The sequence below is a fragment of the Loxodonta africana genome, chromosome 14 (genome assembly GCF_030014295.1).
Source record: "Loxodonta africana isolate mLoxAfr1 chromosome 14, mLoxAfr1.hap2, whole genome shotgun sequence".
Lineage (NCBI taxonomy): Eukaryota > Metazoa > Chordata > Mammalia > Proboscidea > Elephantidae > Loxodonta > Loxodonta africana.
In genome coordinates this window covers 34,513,136-34,532,353 of record NC_087355.1, presented here as the reverse complement: position 1 = coordinate 34,532,353, position 19,218 = coordinate 34,513,136, and the positions used below count along the sequence as shown (strand labels likewise).

The following is a 19,218-nucleotide window of genomic DNA, read 5'->3' as shown; positions in this document are numbered from 1 at the left end:
TGACAGATTTGGCACCTATACACACTTTTAAAAGAAAGTGATTTAATACTAGTAAAACCAAACCTGCTGCGGTCAAGTCAATTCTGACTCATAGCGACCTTATAAGGATGGAGTAGAACTGCCCATAGGGCTTCCAGGGAGCACCTGGTGGATTTGAACTGTCAACCTTTTGGTTAGAAGCTGTAGCTCTTAACCACTACTCTCGGTACCACTTGTCTTAGACTGGGTTCTCTAGATAAGCAAAATCAGTAATGAATATAAAGATATATAGAGAGATTTATATTAAGGAAACAGCTTGCGTGATTGTAGGGGTTGGAATGTCCCAAGGGCTTGGATCAGGATAGAGTACTTTCCCAATTCGTGGAGCCACAGAAGCTGGTGAACCCAAGATGAGCAGGCTGGGGAGCAGGGATCCTGCTCACAGGTTGTGACAGTCGAGGAATCCCCAAGGTCGGCAGGCAAGACTGCAAGGTTTCTCCTAAGTCACTTAGCTACAGGGGCTGGCGAACCCAAGACAAGGAGCAGGACTCTTGCTCACGGGCTGTAAAGATCGGCGAATCCCAAGATTGACAGGTAAGGTGCTAGATCAAGTCCCAAGAACCAGAGGTCAGACAAGAGATGCAGAACAAGCCATAGTGAGCAGGGAGGAAGTAGGCAGTGGAAGATGGAGAAATGAAGGCTGAGGGGGTGGTGAGCCACCACAGGACCCACCCCTGCTTGTACCATTCAGCAGATTCCATCATGGGGGTGATCAGATATCAAATTTCAACGGGAAAGTTATCACAGCATACAACTGCCAAAAAACTGAGAATCATGGCTCAGCCAAGTTGACACACAGTCTTAACCATCACACCATCTGATATTATTTCCCTTCAACCTGAAGGATTTCCTTTACCATTTCTTATAGTATATTTCTATTGGTTACAAATTATCTTAGTTTGCTTTTATCAGTAAAATCTTTTTATTTCGCCTTCATGCTTAAAAAATTTTTTTTTTCATGCTTAATAGATATTTTCACTGGATATAGATTTCTGGGCTCACAGTTGTTTTCTTTCAGCACTATACAGGTATAAAACAAATTAATGAGCACCATCAGAAAAAAATTTCACTCCTTCTAATCATGTCTTTCTGATAAACCTTTCAAAATCCCTGTGACCTTCTTTCCAAGAAGCCTTCATTTAAAATGTTCTCTGACTTCAAAACTGTGCCTTTGTTTTTCCTATATATTTTTTTCTTTATCTTAAGTATGATATACCTAGTTGGCTTTACTTCCGCTGCTCATATCAATGGACGGAAAATGCAGATGCTATTACTTTTCTTACAAAAAGAATACAACAGTGCCTGCTGTATGATAAGCACCTAGTACATGTTAGCAATATCCAGTTGAAAGAAATATTTTCAGATTATACCTGTTCCAAGATTAAAAACAAAGTTTGTGTTCTGAGAAAATAATAACTGGAACAATAATAGTAGGTAACATATATTATTATGTCAGGCAAAATTGGAATCTCGTATTTAATCCTAGGCAGTAGATATTCACATTGTACAATTCAGGGAATTTAGATACTGGGATGATAAATAATTTCCTAAGGTCACGCTGATAGTAAATATGAAACCAGGATCAAAGCATTGTGACTTTAAAGCTATTATTCTGACATTACTCTTACTCATCACATTTTACAACTTCCAATAACAAAATATTTCAAAAAATGTTTTAGGTTGTATTTACCCACACAAACCACTGGGGAAAGAAATGTAAATTTAACTAAGCTTGATATATGAAATTAACCTATATTTTTAAGTGCTTTGTGTGTAGGCACCAAGCAATGTTAAACTTACAGTAGATATGATATTCATAAGAAAATATCATAAATTAGTATGGTCCACTGTTGTTATGTGCTGTCAAGTCAGTTATGACTCATAGAGACGCTATAAGACAGAGTAGACCTGCCCCATAGGGTTTCCAAGAAGTGGTTGATGGATCTGAACTGCTGACCTTTTGGTTAGCAACCAAGCTCTTAACCATTGTGCCACCAGGGTGCAATGGTCCATTATCTAATTATTATTTATTTCTTTTTCTTACCTATTTATTCATCTTTCTTCCTTAATCTCCGTACTTACTAAAATATTAAATAATTACATGTTTAAACTATTTATATGATTATTAAAATATTTGAACTTTTTTTCAAATTTATTAATGGGCAGTTGTTGCATTAACAAAACAACTCACACTTTGACGTTTCTGTATTAATGTATACATTCTTTCATGCTGTAATCTCAAATCATAAATAACCCTTCTCTCTGTGGATATTCATCCTCAGTTACAGAGACATTCCTTTCCCTTCTGTCTTTTGTATATCTAGTCTTGTCTGCCACCTCCTTTTTTTTTTTTTGATAACTCATTTTCTTAAACATTTTATACTACTTTCCTAGTATGTCTTCTATTTTATTAATGACAGTTGTATAATGCAGTGCTCACAGTTCCTAATTTTATTGTGGCCTAAACCTCTAGAAGTTATTTCTCACTGGACTGAGCATAAATTTATGAAATAAGTATGTAAAGACTTGAGTGTGGTAGGAAACCTTTGCTTCGGATGAGCTTCCTCAGTATACAAAACAAAATTGAGTAGAAAAAAATTGGTAGTGGTAATCCAACACTGAAAGGTCTTTAGAATTTGAAAGTGCCAACTGGTAAGTGTGAAGGGTAGTAATAAAAATATAACAGGGTGTTTGGCCTTACCAAAACACAAAACCCATTGCCATCCAGTCCATTCTGACTCATAGCAATCCTGCAGGACAGAGAAGAACTGTCCTGTAGGGTTTCCGAGGATTTGGCTGGTGGATTCGAACTGTCAGCATTTTGGTTAGCAGCCTAGCTCTTAACCACTGCACCACCATGTCTCCCTTTGGCCTTAGGAAATTTATAATATTGAATATATTTGATATTATATATTTCCCGAGCCTAATTGATGTTATTAATTTCCTGAGGCCAAGCATCATGTCCTTCTCCAGGGACTGGTCCCTCCTGATAACATGTCCAAAGTAAGTGAGATGTAGTCTCGCCATCCTTGCTTCTAAGGAGCATTCTGGCTGTACTTTCTCTAAGATAGATTTGTTTGTTCTTCTGACCGTTCGTGGTATATTCAATATTCTTCTCCAAAACCATGATTCAAAGTCATCTATTCTTCTTTGGTCTTCCTTATTTATTGTCCTGCTTTTGCATGCATATGAGGCAATTGAAAATACCCTGTCTTGGGTCAGGGGCACCTTAGTCCTCAAGGTGACATCTTTGACTTTAAAGAGGTCTTTTGCAGCACATTTGCTCAATGTAATACGTCATTTGATTTCTTGACTGTTGCTTCCATGGCCGTTGATTGTGGATCCAAATAAAATAAAATCCTTGACACCTTCTCCACTTATCAGGATGTCGCTTATTGATTCAGTACATTAATCACCATGGTTACTTCACTTTTGAGGGCGGTGGCAAGTGTTACGTGCATATGCTATAAACACCACTTAGAACATTTCCTTATTGACTCTATAATATCTTTTTAATTCTGTATTCGCATTTACTATTTAAAAATTTACCAGCATTAAGATTCTCTGATATTAGAGTAAAAAGTTCTGAGAAAACAAATAAATAAATATTTTACAAATACATTTTTTATTAAGATTTGGTTTAAAAAGAAAGAGTCTAGTTTTGAGGAAACGAAAATTTCATTCTCAACTTCTTCTCTTTCATGTACCCTGAGAGATGCAAATGGTTAAGCTCTTGACTACTAGCCGAAAGATTGATGGTTCTAACCCACTGAGAGGCACCTCAGAAGACAGGCCTCACAATCTCTTTTCAAACAGTCACAGCCTTGAAAACTCTATAGAGCAGTCTACTCTGCACACATGGGATCACAATGAGTTGGAATTGACTTCAGGGCAACTAACAACAACACTGCTATGTATATTCACCTTCAGCCAAAAATAGAACCTCTAATTAATGTTTATAAAGGAATATAATGTGGAGTGAAGACATAAAATGTTTTCCATAAAACAGTGATTCTTAATGATTTTTCTTTTTATGGTTATGAATCTGTTTCAGAATCTAATCAAAGTTTTTTTTTTTTTTAAATAAAATGGAATATAGTCATATTTTGGATATTATTCCATTCAACAGTTTCCAGATCCCTTCGAACCGTTTTACACCCTCCCTAGAGTTCATGTATCCCAGGCCTTCTTTATCCTTTCACAGAATCACACAGAAGCACAACGTTTCACATGAAAGGAAACTCTAGAATATGCTATGTACCTTCAAATAAGTTTTAAGAATCATATCTCTCTGACAGCTAATTTGGAAACAGTTGGCATGAGTATGAATCCCCTCTGCTGACATCTAAGCATACATTCACTCATTCTTTCAAAGGGTTTTAATCCAGTGCTACTATTTTTTACACAAACTTAAAAAATTTACATGAAATTAGTTGGATATTACTTTGAGCCATTAAATGGTGAGCTAGAATTCAGAGACATCATGATACAAATTCCTAGGACCTATTCCTTGAAACCAGATTGTGATGTTTTTTGTTCCCAATATAGATAGGATATACACATAGGATGTTAATTTGAGCGAATCTCAACAGTGAGAAAGATTATGTAAACTGACTTTTATTCTTTGTTTGGAGTCTAACTGAAGCTTGAAATTAAATCAGAATTTTAAGACTTTTATTCCTCATGAATAGAGGAAAAGTTTTTACAAATATCTTATGAATGGAAGTAGTCAGGGTTCATGTAGCTCCATTATTAAACTCTTTCTTTGGCAGGATTTTTCAGCTAATTTCAATTCATGCTGTTAAATTTCTGTGCTTGACTTCTACAAGCCTACACTCTAGTTTTAGAAACAACCCACTAATTTGCAATATTAAAGAATCAGTTGGCATAACAATTAGCAATTCTCCTATACTTGACCTAGTAAAATGAGCCAAAGTCGGCACTCATTATTCCAAAGAGCTTGTCAGCTATAGGGACACCATTAAATCATTTACATTAAATTCATACAAAATTAGATGTAATCATTTTAAAATACAATTTTAAATTATTGAGTATGATTATAATTTTTAATTACAAAAAAATCTGGGATATTTTTGAAATATTGTCTCATCGAGATGTTTTTTTCCACATAAAAAACAGTACTTATGTTTGTCATATATTCCATTGCCACTCAGTCAATTCCGACTCATAGCGGCTGCCCTGTAGGACAGAGTAGAACTGCCCCATAGGGTTTCCAAGGAGTGGCTGGTGGATTCAGACTGCCAGCAGTTTGGTTAACAGCTCAGCTCTTAGAATCTACTTGAGGGCAACAAGTTTTGTCGTATACCTTTTTCTAAATTACATTATTCCTGTTTTTTTTTTTTTAATCTGAATTCCTTCTTTCATCTAAGTTTGTGGATCATATTTTGTCAATTATTTAGACATGTGAAACTGACATGATATCTATTAAGTTCTCTGTTAGAAGTCTATAGAATAAGTATTTTCAGCTGTAGTTTGCAATTACAGTATAATTTTGGACTTCTGTTTATTTTTTTAATCCAGTCAACAGAAAATAAATTAATTGCTCTCTCTAGCCTCCTAGTTTACACTTAAAAAGAATGAATTTGTTAAGCCCAGATTTCCCCTGTAAGAGGAAAAGCCATTGGTAGTCTCTCCCAGGTGCCATCATTACAACTGCACTTTCAGTTCCATGGTTCCATTGCTGTCTAGACTTATTTCTGCAGTTGTGCAGAACAGTATCTCAAGTTGATTCCTGTTTCTTAGGTGAAAGTGTACATTACTCTCTAGGGGAAAGAGTCACAGTGTTGTAAGGAAAAATTGATGCTAAAAGATAAGAAAATAAGAATAAAGATTCTCCAGGGCATTAGTACTGGAAGCATAAGCTTCAACCTGCATAGAGATGCCCATGTGAGAAAATGCCAAAGGAAATGAGCTTGTATTTTGTCTTCTATCTCAAAGAGACACAGATATCAAATTTGCTGTGCATCCTTATGAATCCCAGATGAACCTTCAAGGATATATCCAATGGGGTGTTAGAGAAATTATGAAGATTCAGAAATGCTGTCCAGAAATATACTTATGGGGTTCCAACCACCACGGAGTAATTGTCGTCTCTATTCTGTTTGCATACATGATTAGGTATATCTCTTTGAGCAATATTTTATCATAAATTTATTGAAATATTGTTTAAAATAAGGTAACTAAAAATTTGAGGAAATACGATGAGAGAATGTCTTTATCTTATGAAGAGAAACAAATCTCTTTTCCTAATTGCAAGATGGAGACAATGAATAAAACATCCAGAAGCTTGGATGTTTTAAACGTCTCATTGTAGTTCTGGATATTCCAAATTATTTTTCTCATTTTTTAATGGCTTTAGCACACGTTCTATAACAAAATGTTTTTCCATTCTTTGGAATGCTAATAAAGAAAATAATGAAATTATAATATCCATTAGTTACCTGGAGACCCTGGTGGCATAGTGGTTAAGAGCTATGTCTGTTAACCAAAAGGTTGGCAGCTTTAATCCACCAGGTGCTCCTTGGAAACTCTATGTGGCAGTTCTGCTCTGTCCTATAGGGTCACTTAGAGTTGGAATTGACTCGATGGCAATGGGTTTCATCTTTTTTTTTAGCTACCTAGTAAAGAAATTCACCATAGTAATCTGCTTTGTATTGTGTCATCCTGATATTTTAAAAATTATTGCCTTTATTAAATTTTAAAGTCAACAACAAAAGTGATATGCAAATAAGAGTACAAAGAAAAAAAATGAATTTCATAAGATATTGGCTTAGGACTATGACTACATGACATGAAATAAACTAACAGTTATCTGGCAATTTCTGTTAAAAATACTCCATTTTAAATAGATAAACTGGACTTCTTCAAAATTAAGAACTTCTGTGCATCAAGGATTATTTTCAAGAAATTGGAAAGACAACCTACAAAATGGGAGAAAGTATTTGAAAATCATATATCAGATAAAGGTTTAAAATCCATAACCTATAAAGAACTCTTACAACTCAACAACAAAGAGACAAACGACCCAATTAAAAAATGGTCAAAGGACTTGCACAGACATTTCTCCAAAAAAGATATGCAAATGGCCAACAATCACAGAAAAAGTTGCTTGACATCATTAGCCACTAAGGAAATACAAATCAAAACCATAATGAGATATCATTTTTCCCCCATTAGGGTGGTTATTATTAAAAAAAAAAAGGAAAACAAACATTGATGAGGGTATGGAGAAATTGGAATACTCATATTGCTGGTGGGAATATAAAATGGTTGTAGAAAACAGTTTGTGATTCCTCAAAAAGTTAGACATAGAATTACTGTATGATCTAGCAATTTTATTCTTATGCATATACCCAAAAGAATTGAAAACAAGAACACAGACACATGTACACCAATGTTAGTTGCACCGTGATAAACAATAGCTTAAAGATGAAAATGGCCCTACTATCCATCAACAGATGAATGTATAAATAAAATGTGGTATATCCATACAATGGAGCATTATTCAACTATAAAAGGAAGTGAAGTTTTGACATGTCACCACATGGATATGAACCTTGAAATTATGCTGAATGAATTAAGCCAGACACAAATGAACAAGTATTGCATGATTCCACTTTCATGAAATATCTAGAATAGGTAAATCTACTGAGATAAAAGGTTAGTGGTTACAAAGGGATTGGGAGGATTAGGAAATGAAGAAAAAAAAAAGGAAGAGGGAAACGTGTGGGCATGGATCTTCAGGGTATCTAATTGGAGAGGAAGACAGTCTGGCTAGATAGAGAAGAATTAAAAATGAAGAAAAAATACATCCTTTTAATTTACACATTTCACTTTTCAAATAAGCTCATTCACTGAGAGGACCTGACCTTATCTTTCATAGATAATTTAATTTAAAAATATCAAAAATAATTTCTTCTTATTGCTAGAACACAACCTCTATCATAAAACTTGAGAAAACATTTATGGTTTCTATTTTGTTTTTAATTGTATTTACCTTTGATGTTTTCAGGTATTAAAATTTTGAGGTCATTTGGGTTAGGAATTATTACTCTCATCACCAACTTCAGTGTGGAACAAAATTCAGTAACTTACCTGTTTTTTCTCCCACAAATAGTACATGAGAATGACAAGCAGACCTCTTTATCCATTACTGTAATTCATGCTGGACTGATGGTGAGATTGCAAGGTCCGGAGAGGAGAGTATGTTTAAAGAAGCTAATTAGCCCATATCCAAACTGAGGGCTTTCACTTTCTGTTTTTACCCTTCTTGTTGTTTAGTACACACTTCAAGCTCAATATATAATGGTCATCACCTTCTATTTAACTCTAGTGGTCTCAAGTCATTTTGAGATAAGAAAATTTTCCGAGATAAGATGAGGAGGAAAAGAAACTAACATTAGTTAGCATCCATTATAGACCAAGAAAAACGTTAGATGATTTAGAATAGTCAATGCTATTTTTCTGGATGCAGCACTAGAAGTGCTCACTAGTCTATGTCAAGAGATTTGGAAGACAGCTACCTGGCCCACTGACTGGCAGAGATTCTTATTTATGTTTATTCCAAAGAAAGGGGATCCAACTGAATGAGGAAATTATCAAAAAATATCACTAATATTACATGCAAGTAAAATTCTGCTGAAGATCATTCAAAAGAGGTTGCAGCAGTGCATCAACAGGGAGCTGCCAGAAATTCAAGCTGGATTCAGAAGAGGACGTGGAACCAGGGACATCATTGCTAATGTCAGATGGATCCTGGTTGAAAGCAGACAATACCAGAAAGATGTTTACCTGTGTTTTATTGACTATGAAAACACATTTGACTGTGTGGATCATAACAAATTATAGATAACATTGAAAAGAATGGGAATCCAGAACACTTAATTGTGGTCCTGAGGAATATGTACATGGATCGAGAGGCAGTCGTTCAAACAGAACAAGGGAATATTACATGGTTTACAGTAAGGAAAGTTGTGGGTCAGGGTTGTATCCTTTCACCATATTTATTCAATCTGTATGCTGAGCAATAATCTGAGAAGCTGGACTATATGGACAAGAATGGGGGCATCAGGATTGGAGGAAGACTCATTAACAACCTGCATTATGCAGATAACAGAAGCTTGCTTGCTGAAAGTGAAGAGGACTTGAACCACTTACTGATGAAGATCAAAGAATACAGCCTTCAGTATGGATTACATTCCAACATAAAGAAAACAAAAATCCTCACAACTGAACAAATAAGCAACATCATGATAACTGGAGAAAAGATGGAAATTGTCAAGGATTTCATTTTACTTGGATCCACAGGCAACACGCACGGAAGTAGAAGTCGAGAAATTAAACACATTGCATTGGGCAAATCTACTGCAAAAGACTTCTTTACAGTGTTAAAAAGCAAAGATGTTACCTTGAAGGCTAAGGTGCACCTAACCCCCTCCAGAAAAATAAAAAATCAAATGCGTTGCTATCATTGCTGTGGAGTCAATTCCAACTTAGGGACACTATAGGACAGAGTAGAACCTCCCCACAGGGTTTTCAAGGAGCAGCTGGTGAGTTCAAACTGCAGACCTTTTGGTTAGTAGCCAAACTTAACCACTGGTGCCACCAGGGCTCCACACCTGACCTAAGCCCTGGTGTTTTCAATCCCCTTATATGCATGTGAAAGCTGAACGATGAATAAGGAAGACTGAAGAATTGACGCCTTTGAGTTGTAGTGCTGGCAAAGAATATTGAATATACCGTGGACCGCCAAAAGTACGAACAAATCTGTCTTGGAAGAAGTACAGCCAAAATCCTCCTTAGAAGGAAGGATGGAGAGACTTTGTTTCACACACTTTGGACATGTTATCAGGAGGGGCCAGTCCCTGGAGAAGGACACCATGCTTGGCAATGTAGAGGGTTAGTAAAAAAGAGGAAGACCCTCAATGAGATGGATTGACACAGTGGCTGCAACAATGTGCTCAAGCGTAACGATCACGAAGATGGTGCAGTATTGGGCAGTGTTTCCTTCTGCGATTTGAAACTGACTCAACGTCACCTCACAACAACATGCCATTCTCTTGGACCTCTATAAATTATGAAATATTGACTCTATTTCTCCGAGGATAAAATTGAGGCTAAAATGAATTGTTATATTATTTTAAAATCAAACAGATAATATGAGGTATAACTGTGACTTAAAAACCAAATCTATGCTTTGTCTACAACTCTAATGCAAACTTCTGAGATTCAGTAACCACTGAGACTACAGTGGTTTTCTATTGCTGTGTAACAAATTACCACAAATTTAGCAGCTTAAAACAACATACATTTATTATCTCACAGTTTTCACGGGTCAAGAGTTTGGACACAGCTTACTTACCGGGTCCTATGTTCAGAGTCTCACAAGCTGAAATCAAGATGTTTGCCGAACTGCGTACCTTTATGGATCATGGGGTCTTTTTCCAAACTCATATGGCTGTTGGTACAACTGACTTCCTTGCCTTTGTAGGACTGAGATGTCCATTTTCTTGCTGGCTGTCAGTCAGTGGCAGCTCTCAGCTCCTGGATGCTAATTGTAGTCCTCTGACACATGGCCTTCTCACAGGCCCTCTCACGACTGAATAGCAGCTAACTCAACCCCAAATAATTATGAAAACAACATCAGACAAACACCAACCGAGGGTCGTTTTGCAAAGCACCTGACCAGTACTCCTCAAAACTGTCAAGGTTATCAAAAGCAAGGAATGTCTGAGAAACTGTCAGAGCCGTGTGAAGCCTAAAAACACATGTCAATTAAATGTAACATAGTATCCTGAATAAGATCCTGAAAGAGAAAAAGGACATTAGGGATAAACAGGGAATCAGAGCAAAGTATAACTTCAGTAAATAATAATATATCAATATTGGTTCATTAATTGTGACAAATGTACCATACTACTCTAAGATGTTAAAAATAGAGGAACCTGGGTGTGGAAGGGACTCTCTGTGCCATCTTCACAATGTGGTTGTAAATCTAAATCTATTCTAAAATTTTAAAAAGTATATTAATAAAAAGCCATCACAAAATAAAAGTTTTTTTTTAATGCCTTGGCTCCACTGACTTAATTCACCAAACATTTCTCTGGAACAAGTCTGTATGTATTCCACCATGATCAAGGCACACTAGGAAAATGTTCTGTAAGTCCACATCTGGGGACTTTTATGTATGTATATATATAAAATATATAATTATATATATTATATAATATATATAATTAAAGAAGGCGTAAAAAATGTAATAATAGGAACATAATCACATGCCACTTCAGAGGAGAATGAGACGATCTTTGGCTACTAATGAAAGAGTATTTTGTTATATTTAAGTTTTCTGACATTTATTAATGATACACATTTTTGTTCTCAATTAATATCATTAATACTTTAAGTTATACATTAAAATATTTCCATGACAGTATAAGGTATAATGCATCAGTGCACCTGAAAATATACTCAGCGACACTTAACATTTGAACATTTGAATCTGGGTCAACTTATTTCTTCTTTTTCCTTTTAAGGGTGCTGGAACATATGTGTTCCTGCTACATTTTCCACCCTTGGAGGTTTGTTGGCAGGCGTTTGAACCTCTTTAGTATGTTCTGTTGTGGCGGATACTAGTGCAATTGCCTTGGTGGATACTAGTGCAAATGCCTAAAAGACAAGGAAATTGGTCTGCACCACACTTGAGTGTTGAGAGCTATTCTTATGAGGGGATGCTTCTCGGAGGAGTGATTATGTGAAAAGTTGGTGTCTTTTGGCTTCTGTACAGTGACATAAGGCTTGAAAGTATGTTTACTATTCCTTTGTGTTATTGGGAACGTACAGCTACCAGCATTAGAAAATATTCAAGTAAATGAGTTATTTTTTTCATGAAAACATTTCGTGATGCACTTCCTGGGCCATGGTACTTTGACTGAAGGGTGAACCACAGGAGTGACCTCATTACTGAGCTGAAGGGGTATCTGGGGACCATACTTTCAGGGTTTCTCCAGTCTCTGTCAGGCCAGCAAGTCTGGTCTTTCTTTTTGAGTTAGAATTTTGTTCTACATTTTTCTCTACCTCTGTCTGGAACCCTCTATTGTGATCCCCGTCAGAGAAGTCAGTGGTGGTAGCCAGGCACCATCTTGTTGTTCTGGACTCAGTCTGGTAAAGGCCATGGTAGATGTGGTCCATTAGTTGTTTGGACTAATCTTTCCCTTGTATCTTTTGTTTTCCTTATTCTTCTTTGCTCCAGAAGTGGTAAGACTAGTGGGATATCCTAGATGGCCACTCACAGAATTTTAAGACCGCAGACACTGCTCACCAAAGTAGAATGTAGAACATATTCTCATAAACTATGTTATGCCAATTAAACTAGATATTCCCCAAGATCATGGTCCCCACAGCCCTCAGGCCAGCAATTTGGTCCCTCAGGGAATCTGGATGTGTCTATGGAGCTACCATGACCTTGCCCAGGACAGGTTGTGCTGGCTTCCCCAGTATTGTGTACTGTCTTACCCTACAACAAAGTTTCCACTTATTTATTGTCTATTAAGCATTTTTCCATCCCCACCCCTTCCCTTCCTCGTAACCATCAAAGATTGTTTCTTTTTGTGTGTAAACCTTTTCATGAGTATTTACAGTAGTGGTCTCATACAATATTTGTAATTTTGTGAATGACTAATTTCACTCAGCATAATGTCCTCCAGATTTATCCATGTTATAAGATGCTTCACAGATTCATCATTGTTCTATATCTTGTGTAATACTCCATTGTGTGTATGTATCACAGTTTGTTTATCCATTCATCTGTTGTTGGGCATCTAGGTTGTTTCCATCTTTTTGCTATTGTGAACAATGCTGAAATGAACATGGCTGGACATAGATCTGTCCGTGTGATGACTCTCATTTGTCTAGGATACATTCCTCAGAGTGAGATTGCTGGATCATATGGTATTTCTATTTTGAGCTTTTTAAGGAAACACCATATCGTTTTCCAAAATGGGTGTATCACTTTGCATTTCCACCAGCAGTGCATAAGAGTTCCGATCTCCCTGCAGCCTTTCAAACATCTTTTGTTTCCTGTTTTATTGATTCCTGCCATAATGCTGGGGTAAGATGGTATCTCACTGTGGTTTTGATTTGCATCTCTCTGATGGGTAGAGATTGTGAGCTTTTCCTCATATGCCTGTTGGCCACTCGAATGTCTTCTTTGGTGAAGTGTCTGTTCATTTCCTTTGCCCATTTTTTAATTGGATGATTTTTTTTGTTGTTGTTGTAGAGGTGTTGGATTTTCTTATAAATATTAGAGATTAGACCACTGTCTGATTTGTAATAGCCAATTTTTTTTTTTTCCCCAGTCTGTAGGTTCTCTTTTTACTCTTGGTGAAGTCTTTTGATGAGCAAAAAGCATTTAATTTTTAGAAGATCCCAGTTATCTAACTTATCCCCTGGAGCTTGTGTGTTCTTGGTTGTGGTTTGTATCCTGTTAATGCCGTGTATTAGGGCCTCTAGCATTGATTCTATTTTTTCTTCCATGAACTTTATAGTTTTTGCTTTATGTTTAGGTCTTTGATCCATTTTGAGTTAGTTTTTGTATATGGTGTGAGATATGGGTCCTGCTTCATTTTTTTGCAGGTGGACATATAGTTTTGCTTGCACTGTTTGTTAAAAAGACTGTCTTTTCCCCATTTGATGGACTTTGGGCCCTTGTCAAAGATCAGGTCACTGCAGGTGGATGGATTTACATCTGGGTTCTCAATTCTGCTCCATTGTTCAGTGTATCTGTTGTTGTACCAGGGCCAGGCTGTTTTGACTACCACAGCTGTGTAGTAGGTTCCGAGATCAGGTAGTCTGAGTCCTCCTACTTTATTCTTGTTCTTCAATAGTGCTTTACTTTTCGGGGCCTCTTACCTTTTTATATAAAGCTAATGATAAGTTTTTCCATCTCTTTAAAGAATGTTGTTGGGGTTTGGATCAGGATTGCATTGGGTAGAATTGTCATTTTCACAATGTTGAGTCTACCTATCCATGAGTATGGTATGTTCTTCCATTTATGACTATCTCTTTTGGTTTCTTGCAGTAGTGTTTTGTAGTTTTGTTTGTATAGGTATTTTACATCCCTAGTTAGATTTATTTCCAAGTATTTTATTTTTTTAGGGGTTATTTTTAAAAATGGTATTGTTTTCCTGATTTCCTTTTCATCAATTGCTTTATTGGTGTATAGGAATCCAACTGATTTTTTGTATGCTCTCCTCTGCTGAATCTTTCTACCAGTTCCAGTAGTTTTCTCAGGGAGTCTTCTGGGCTATCTACAGATAGTATCATATCATCTGCAAATAGAGACAGTTTAACTTCTTCGTTACCAGTTTGGATGCCCTTTATTTCTGTTTCTTGCCTTATTGTTCTAGCTAGGACTTTCAACACAATGTTATATAGGAGTGATGTTAAAGAGCATCCTTGTCTTGTTCCTGTTCTCAAGGGGAATGTTTTCAGTCTCCATTAAGAATGATGTTGGCCATTGGTTTTGTATATATGCCCTTTATTATGTTGAGAAATTTTCCTTCTATACATATTTTTTTCAGAGATTTTATCAGAAATGGGTGTTGGACTTTCTTAAGTGCTCTGTCTGCATTGATTGAAATGATCGTGTGATTCTTTTTCATTTTATTTATATGGTGGATAATGCTGATTGGTTTTCTAATATTGAACCATCCTTGCACCTGGTATGAATCCTACTTGGTCATAGAGTATTATTTTTTTGATATGCAGCTGAATTCTATTGGCTAGAATTTTGAGAATTTTTGCATCCATATTCATGAGAGGTATTGGTCTGTAATTTTCTTTTTTTGTGGTGTCTTTGCCTGGTTTTGGTATCAGGGTTATGCTGGCTTCATAGAATGAATTTGGAAATATTGCTTCCCTTTCTATGTTCTGAAATAATTTGAGTAGTACTGGTGTACACTCTTCTCTGAATGTTTGGTTGAATTCTCCAGTAAAGCCACCTAGGGCAGGGATTTTTTTTGTTGGGAGTTTTTTTTTTTTTTTTTTTTTTTTTTTTTTTTACCTCTTCAGTCTCGTTATGGGTCTGTTTAGATTTTCAGCATCATTTTGTGTTTGTTTGCATAGGTAGTGTGTTTCTAGAAATCTGTCCATTTCCTCTAAGTTTTCAAATTTGTTGGAGTATAGTTTTTCATAATACTCTGTTTGATCCTTTACATTTCCATTGGGTCGCTTGTAATATCACCCATTTCATCTTCTTATTTGGGTTATTTGCATACTATCCTGTTTTTCTATGCCAATTTGGCCAGTGGTTTGCCGATTTTGTTGATCCATTCAGAGAACCAACTTTTATTGATTCTTTCTATTGTTTTTCTATTGTCTATTTATTTCTGCTCTGATCTTTATTGTTTCCTTTCTTCTGGTGAGTGTGGGCTTTCTTTTGCTGTTCTCTATTTGTTCAAGTTGTGTAGCTAATGTTTTGATTTTGTCCTTCTCTTCTTTGTGTGTATCTATTGCTATAAATTTACCTCTGAGGAATGCCTTTGCTCCCAAAGATTTTGGTACGGTGTATTTTCATTTTTTTTTGATTCTAGGAATTTTTTGATTCTAGCTCTGATTTCTTCTATTACCCAGTGGGTTTTAAGCAGGGTGTTATTCAGTTTCCATGTAACTGATTTTTTTCCCTTACTCTTCCTGTTGTTCATTTCTACTTTGATGGCATTGTAGTCAGAGAAGATACTTTGTATTATTTCAATATTTTGGATTTGTTGAGGGTTGCTTTGTGGCCTAAGATGTGGTCTATTCTGGAGAACATTCCATGTGCATTGGAAAAGCATGTGTACTTTTGCAGCTGGGTGTTCTATATACGTCTATATGGTCAAGTTGGTTGATTGTGTACTTTAGCTATTCTGTATCTTTGTTGAGTTTGTTTCCAGACGTTGTGTCCTTTAATGAGAGTGGTGTGTTGAAGTCTCCTTCTATTACTGTGGAGCTGTCAATTTCTCTTTTCTGTGCTGTTAGAGTTTGTTTTATGTACTTTGAAGCCCTGTTATTGGGTTGTTTGTGGCACATACTAGGGCTGACACAGTGGGCCAGGAATCAGTGCCAGGCAGGTTCTGGTAGACTGTGGCTGAGTTGCTCAGAGGTGTGATGATCAGCGCACAGTGCAGGTAGGCAGGAACAAGGGGGTAGGTTGTGATGTATGAGCTAGTATGTGTATGGAAAAGAGGAGAGAGAAACACAGCCAAAAACAAACAAAGGAAAAAAAATACACCCCCACTCCAAAAAAAAAAAAAAAAAAAGAGTGCAAAGGGAGCTTGCCATTGGAGTGGAGAGATGAGAACCCGAGAAATGCAAAGAAGCAAATAAAAAAAAGAAAAAGAAAAAGAAAAAACAAGATAAAAATTTGTAAAAGAAAACATATGAAAAAAAAAGCCTCAAGGGGTTCCACCAGTGCAGCCACGAAGACTGAGGAAAACTCCCGGGTTGCACTGTATAGCCTGGCTAGGGGGGCACAGGTGTTATATAGCACCAGGTATTCTGGATACTGGAAAAGGAGGTAAGCACAGACAGATGAGAACTGAGAAATGAAGAAAGACAGAAAAGGAAAGAGACAGAGAGAAAGAGGAAGGAAGGTAGGAAGGAAGGAAGGAAGGGAGAGAGGGAGGGAGGGAGGGAAGAAGGAGAGAGAGAGAGAGAAAGAAAAGAAGGAAGGAAAGAAGGAAGGGAGGGAGGGAGGGAGGGAGAGAGAGAAAGAGAGAAAGAAAGAGAGAAAGACAGAAAGAGAGAGAGAAAGAGAGAGAGAGAAAGAAAGCAAGAAAGCAAGAAAGCAAGAAAAGAAAGAAAGAAAGAAAGGAAGGAAGGAAGGAAGGAAGGAAGGAAGGAAGGAAGGAAGGAAGGAAGGAAGGAAAGAAAGAAAGAAAGAAAGAAAGAAAGAGAGATTGCTTGCTTTGCCAGCACATATACTAAAATTGGAGTGATGCAGAGATTAGCATGGCCCCTGCATAAGGATGACAGGCAAATTTGTGAAGCGTTCCATATTTTTTGCTCCACTGGAGAGTTCTACCAAACTTTCAGAGATGAGTTAACACCACTACTACTAAAGGTATTTCAGAGCATAGAAAAGGATGGAACACTACCAAACTCATTCCATGAATCCAGCATATCCCTGATACCAAAACCAGGTAAAGACACCACAAAAAAAAAGAAAGAAAATTACAGACCTATATCCTTCATGAAATTAGATGCAAAAATCCTCAACACAATTCTAACCAATAGAATTCAACAACATATCAAAAAGATAATTCACCATGACCAAGTGGGATTCATACCAGGTATGAAGGCATAGTTCAACATTAGAAAAACAATCAGTGTAATCCACCATACAAATAAAAGACAAGAACTACATGATCTTATCATTTGATGTAGAAAAGGTATTTGACAAAGTCCAACACCCATTCATGATAAAAACTCTCAGCAAGATAGGAATAGAAGGAAAATTCCTCAGCATAATAAAGGGCATTTATACAAAGCCAAAAGCCAACATCGTGTTTGAGAACAGGAACCAGACAAGGATGCCCTAGATCACCACTCTTATTCAACATTGTCCTTGAGGTCCTAGCCAGAGCAATTAGCGTAGATAAAGAAATAAAGGGCATCCAGATTGGAAAGGAAGAAGTAAAGTATATCTATTTGCAGATGACATGATCTTATACACAGAAAACCCTAAAGAATCCTCAAGAAAACTACTGAAACTAATAGAAGAGTTCAGTAGAGTATCAGGATACAAGATAAACATACAAAAATCAGTTGGATTCCCCTACACCAACAAAAAGAACATCAAAGAGGAAATCACCAAATCAATACCATTTACAGTAGCCCCCAAGAAGATAAAATACTTAGGAATAAATCTTGCCAGAGACTTAAAAGACCTATACAAAGAAAACTACAAGACACTACTGCAAGAAACCAAAAGAGACCTACATAAGTGGAAAATATACCTTGCTCATGGATATGAAGACTTAACATTGTAAAAATGTCTATTCTACAAAAAAAACAAGATTTAATGCAATTCCAACGATATTTTTTTATGAGATGGAGAAACAAATCATCAACTTCATATGGAAGGGAAAGAGGCCCTGGATAAGTAAAGCATTCCAGAAAAAGAAGAACAAAGTAGGAGGCCTCACGCTACCTGATTTTAGAATCTATTATACGGCCACAGTAGTCAAACCAGTCTGAAGCTGGTACAACAACAGATACATAAACCAATGGAACAGAATTGAGGATCCAGATATAAATCCATCCACATATGAGCAGCTGAAAAGGCTGTTAAATGGGGAAAAGACAGTGTCCTTAACAAATGGTGCTGGCAGAACTGGGTATCCATCTGCAAAAAAATGAAACAAGACCCATACCTCATACCATGCACAAAAACGAACTCAAAATGGATCAAAGACCTAAATATAAAATATAAAATGATAAGGATCATGGAAGAAAAAATAGGGACAATCCTGGGAGACCCAATACCCGTGCCATTGACCTAATACATGGCATAAATAGCATATAAAACATTACTAATCTTGTAAAAACACCAGAAAAGAAACTAGATAAGTGGGAGCTCCTAAAAATCAAACACCTATGCTCATCAAAAGACTTCACTAAAAGAGTAAAAAGATGACCTACAGACTGGGGAAAAGTTTTTAGCTATGACATTTCCGATCAGCATCTGATCTCTAAAATCTACATGATATTGTAAAAACTCAACAACAAAAAGACAAATAACCCAGTTTAAAAAAGGGCAAAGGACATGAACAGGCAGTTCACTAAAGAAGACATTCAGGTAGCTAACAGATACATGAGGAAATGCTCACCATCATTAGCCATTAGAGAAATGCAAATCAAAACTATAAAAAGATTCCATCTCACTCCAACAAGGCTGTCATTAATCCAAAAAACACAAAATAATAAATGTTGGAGAGGTTATGGAGAGACTGGAACACTTCTACACTGCTTGTGGGAATATAAAATGGTACAGCCACTTTGGAAATCGATTTGGCGCTTCCTTAAAAAGTTAGAAATAGAATTACCATAAGATTCAGCAATCCCACTCCTTGGAATATATCCTAGAGAAATAAGAGCCTTTACACAAACAGATATATG

The 19,218-nt window shown here is 36.5% G+C and overlaps 1 pseudogene; it reads left to right on the top strand.

The window, feature by feature from the left end:
• The first annotated feature begins 17,001 nt into the window (after positions 1-17,001).
• LOC135227683 (U6 spliceosomal RNA) lies at positions 17,002-17,101 on the top strand (annotated as a pseudogene).
• The last annotated feature ends 2,117 nt before the right edge of the window (positions 17,102-19,218 follow it).